Genomic DNA, 5,845 nt, shown 5'->3' on the forward strand with positions numbered 1-5,845 from the left:
CTGAGTTGCTGTGATACGGTAGACAACTGGAAAGAATTGCCTCACACATTAATAAAGTGAACTTTATCTTCCAGTATATCCTTTTATATTTTTTTTTATTTTAGTCGTTGGTAAAAAGCACTTTAAAGCTAATTGATTTTGAGAGTAATTTTCACTAATATAAGACACTGGAGCCTTTTGAGATACGTTGCTGGATCTATCTTTGTTTATGAACCGATTCATTCTTGCTCCGAAATATCCCTCAGGTATAGAGAAACAGAGGTGATTGTATTAGTGCCCGGCTGCATGAGGAAGAAAAGTGGGTTAAACTCTCAATTTCACTAAATATTAAATTGAAAGCTATAAAAATGATTAAGACGGTAATAAAACTGAGATGAGGAAAGTTGAGAATGACAGAGGATAGAAAAACGAGAGCATACTAGAACGATGCTAACAGGCTTTCTCAGCTAACTGGCAATGTGAACAGTCGAAGGGAGGGTGAGCAGGAGTCAGGCAGCTGATTTTTAGAGATGACACAAACAATAACGACAACAACGAACAGACCTTGGTGCGATGATTTGTATATGCTCGGCCTAGGGAGTAGCACCATTTGGAGGTGTGGCCTTGATGAAGTGGGCGTGGCCTTGTTGGAGTAGGTATGTCACTATGAATGTGAGCTTTAAGACCCTCCCCCTAGTTGCTTGGAAGTTAGTCTTCCACTAGCAGCCTTCAGATGAAGATGTAGAACTCTCTCTCAGCTCTGCCTGCACCATGCCTGCCTACACAATGCCATGCTCCCACCTTGATGATAATGGACTGAACCTCTGAATCTGTAAGCCTGCCCTAATTAAATATTGTCCTTATAAGACTTGCCTTGGTCATAGTGTCTCTTCAAGGCATTAAAACCGTAACTAAGACACTTGGCTTCTGCAAAACACCGAATGAATGTGAAATCTTGAAAATCTTAGGCTCCATCCAAGGTGCCTCCTGGTGCAAGCCAACTGTGACATCAGTGTCCGCAAGGTTCTGTTTGAAACTGTGCAGGACATCAAGGGTGGCACCATGCTGGAAAGTAACGTAGGGCATTAGGTTAGGTCCTGAAATCGCGGCAACAAACTTAATGCTTTTCCTTTTGGAGATCACAGTATCTTTTCTGCTTTATGGATCAGCCCTAGAGATTTGCTGAAATAAATAACAGATCCAAGAAAGCAGCCATGCCTACACCTGCTCATCCTCTGGTGAGTCTAGGACCTAAAGCTGACCCAGATGAAGATGATAAACCTCCAAGAGCTTCATTGGCTCCATTCAATGAAAATGGTTATTATGCAGAAAGCACTCGCAATGTGAAACACTCTTTGTTGATGCTGATGAGATCTCCCCAAGTCTATTCCTAAACTCCACAAGGAAGGACTAGAAGCCAATTTCCCCTAAAGTCCTTGATGTTCAGGCTCAGAGGGTTGCCTGTGTCTTGTGAGATATAGCAAAACATTTCCAGATGGACTTTCTGAAGTGTTGCTTCATAAAATGATTGAATCACCTAAGACTCCCACTTGTTTATCTCTTCAGCTATAACACAGATATGATACAGTTGTGATCCAAATATGCAATGTTTCTTATAAGCTTATGATGGCTCTCACTAGGAAGATGTAGATCCTAGAGAAGGTGGAGGTTTGCTGGAGAAGAGGAGTCCTTTGGAAGTGGACCTGAAATTTTAAGGCCAATCCCCACTTGCTATTCCTTTCCATGTTCTAAATGTGGTTGCAATGTGACCAGCAGCTTCCTCCTCTACAACTTCGCCATCTTGATAGAAGGGTCTTGTTGGACTATAAGCCAGGATGAAATCTTTCTCCTTTAAGTGTCCTCTTACCAGCTACTTGGTCATGGAAACGAGAGAAGTAACTAATGCAGACACACAAGGCACGAAGGTGGGTGTTTTGATGTCTGCAGCAGCAAAGTCACCCCCCAGGGCTGTGAAGCAGGGGGATCAGAAGTCACTCTTCTGTGACATCCGTGAACATTGGTACCAGTTCTGAAGTCTATTTTCAGTGATTAAAATAAACCCTGTGAGTCATTTACACCTCTCTTAGCCAGCCATTGAGTATAGTCCAGAGCAGTAGAGTAGCTCCCAGAGTTCTCCTGCAATGCTGGTGGAAGAAAATATTGTGACTGTGAGTGAAAAATCCTCAGAAAGATAAGGAGAGGTATTGTCAGGAAGTATAAAATGTCCTAAGTGGAAGAATGGAAAATTACAGCTTCGTCCTAACTGAAAGTTTAAATGCAGGAGTTAAAAGATTAAGGGAAGATAATGGCAAGAAACTATTTATTGGCAGAGATTAAAAAATATGAATGCAAGTTATTAACATCAGGATACTAACCCAGAGGTCAATTTATTAGTAAGGATAAGATTTTCTGCCCAATCAAAGGGGACTTATAAAAGCCAGGGAGCAGTTGTTTTTTGTGTCTCAGGAACTCATCCTAGGTTAAGTGTCTTAGACTGGCTGGTGGCTTTGTTCTGTCGATGTCTGTGGGATCTGATAGACATCATTTTCTCTGTCTCAAGGAACAGTTCATTGAATTTTTATATATTCCAAAATATTTACAATCACGAGTCTAAAGACGTGCAAGCTGTCAAGTGGATTTTGCCTGTTTCGCAAGTGTTTCTTACTTGTCATGCTGAGATATTTACAAGCCCTTGCAATTCAACAGTGGATACCATTTCTCTAAATTCTGCTTAAGTTTACCAATTGGCTGAGGACTGCCCCCTCTGACCTGCCAGCCAGGGTGATGACAGTATTGTTTCATGGATGTTGAAATGCCCAAGAATGTCACATTAGAATATTTGGATGTCAACATCCATAGCTTGAACTTTCATTTGCTAACAGTGTGGCCTTGGTCAGACTTTGGAAATCCCGTTACTCTTTTAGCTCAAAAGATCAGTATCTTTCTAGGTCTACAGGTCTCCTTTGAGGAGCAAGAGAGATGGTTCAGCGGTTGAGGCACCCACTTGATGCTCCTGCAAGGGACCCAGTTTGGTTTCCAGCATCTACAGGTTGCTTACAAATGATCCTAACTCCAGCTCCAGGGGACGGGACTCCCTCTTGGGACCTTTGCACTAGCACGTGTGTGAAACGCCACGAAGATTCATAACTAACATTCAAAGAGAACTTTAGAAATAAAATTCTACTTGAAGTAGTTACCATTTCTTATAATCATCTTGTCCTTTTTTTTATTACCTGTGTCATTTATCATATGATATGATACATATGATATATGTACATATCTGTGAGGTTTGAAGTGAAGGTTTGAATCCCATATGTATCATACCTGCCATGGAAAACTATACACAGGAAAGACTAATTCTCCCTCCCCAGCAACAATCCATGGTGATAGGTTCTTGGTAAGGGGTGAGGCCTAGAAGTTTTTTTTTAATCTCACCTGTGATGGCTGTTTGGCTGGTTTATCTAGTGGAAGTAATCATAGCCGCTGTGCATTCATGACCATGATAGTCCTGCTGCTTCCTGAAGACAGTATTTCATAGCTCTCCTCCCATCGTCTGACTCATAATATAATGTAAAAAATATGTTATATTTTATATGGTAACATACATTATAGTATGTTATATCTAACATATGTTATATTGTTAATATATAATAAATTAACATAATATCATATAGTTAATATTACTAATTATATTAATTGATATATTAATATCAACAAATATCAACATTAATATGTTAATATATCATAATTATGTTTTATATAATATATTATTTATTGTCGTATTAGAATGTACTCAATTAACATAATTATAATAGCTAATCAATATATTAATATATTATACAAAATATGTATTAATACATAACAAATATTAGAAACACTATATATGTAATATATACATAATATATAATAAATAATTTGTAGTATGTGCAATAAATATAATTATCATGTTATGAAATAATGAGTCTTATATTAACCATCTCTTCTTCCATGAAGTTTTGAGCTATAATGTTGGCGTGGGTGATATAGCTATCCTATTTAGGGCTGGGCAGTGGCTCTCTCCTGAACACCATGACCAGCTATACATCTCTGCACTGGCTGCTTCCCACGGCAAAAAGAAGCTTCTCTAACCAGCATCTTGAGTAGTTCCGGGCTATGGCTCTAAGCATCCATACTTAGAAGGCATTGACAGCACACCCATCAGTTCTACCCAGATATGCGTAGGGAAGAGAAACCTGACATGGTACACTATCCTCCAAAAAGACGAATTCTTCCTCACCCAGCAACAGCCCCTGGTGAATAGCTACTCAATAAAAGGTGGCGACTTAGCAAAATAACAACAGCAGGTTCTACCCAAAGTCTGGTGGGTACTCATGACTATCCCGGAGGATGGGAGTAGGAGGAGAAACCAATGGTCTTACACAGCTCGGTTCCCTGCATGCAGCAACAGCTGTCTCTAGACAAACAGTACCCCCTGGCACATTAATGGCATGTCTTGGTTTGGGGTCCACTTTACAAGAGAGTGTTTCATGCCTGGCAGTGGAATCTTGGTCCTGGGTAGGTCAGAAGCCTTTGTTTCTTTCTGGTGTAATTTTGCCTTTTTCTTTTCATTTTTTCACACATAATAAAGTTAAACCACACCGGTATTAGTTCTCTCACTCCTGCGACAAAGAGTCTTCCAGAAAACATGGGTTCTCAAGTAAAAAAAAAAAATCACAGTACAAAGCATAAGAAACCTCCCTATGCTTTGGTCATGGTGTCTGTTCACAGCAGTAAAACCTTAACTAAGACAGTACCATATTTATATCATTTTCATCCCTCCCTTTCTTCACTCCAACTCCTGCCAGGAACACCCAAACTCATGACTTACTTTTAAAATTATGATTGTTTTGCATAAATACATTATATATTACACATATGTGCATGTATGTATATATAATGTAGACACAATGTAAGTATTTTTAAGTAACCATAGACTAATATATTTTTCCTATGGCTTTTCCAAACACCACTATTGTTATATATTCCTCTTCTATTTTCTCCCCTGGGCTCTCTCTCTAGTTAAAACACTCCCATTTTCCCATTTCCCACTTCAAAACACCCATCTCCTACTATCCTGCTCTCCAGATATTTCTCCATGGTTTCCTTTTATTTTCCTATCTCCTGTTCTTGCTCTAGATTCCCTACTAAAATATAAAAATTCACTAGTATCCATACACGAGAGAAAACTATTCAATGTTTGTTTTCCTAGATCTGGGATAACTCAGTCAGTGTAATATTTTTCCTACTTTCATCCATTTACCTGGAAATTTCATTTTTCATTACAGCTAAACAGTGCTCCATGGTGTGTATGTATCAGATTTTCAATATACACTCATCCATTGAAGGTGTTTAGATTGTTTCCATTGTCTAGCAATTGGTAATTGGATGGCAATGAATATGGCTGAGCAAGTATTTGTAGAGAAGGATATAGAGTCTTTTAGGACTACTTCAAGTAGGGATGCAGCTGTACCAGATGGTAGATCTATTTTTGAGTGTCTTAGGGTTTGCCATCCTGATTTCTGAGTAGCCACACTAGTTTGAAATCCCACCAACACTGTTTTTGTCTTGTGTGTGTGTGTGTGTGTGTGTATGTGTGTGTTCATTTTAAAGGGATTCTGACACCAACCACTGAGTTACAAATGGACACAGAGCTGTGTGAGAAATCATTTGAGGATGATGAACATCTTCATGTCTGTGTGGTGTGGATCACATTTGGTAAAATCTACTGAAATGTACACTTTACTGACTGGTTTGTATGATTAGTCAAGGCTCTGTACTGCTGTGTTAAAGATGGGAAGATAGAAGAGCAATGTGAACATGTCCACAT

This window comes from Mastomys coucha, unplaced genomic scaffold (genome assembly GCF_008632895.1).
Source record: "Mastomys coucha isolate ucsf_1 unplaced genomic scaffold, UCSF_Mcou_1 pScaffold3, whole genome shotgun sequence".
Lineage (NCBI taxonomy): Eukaryota > Metazoa > Chordata > Mammalia > Rodentia > Muridae > Mastomys > Mastomys coucha.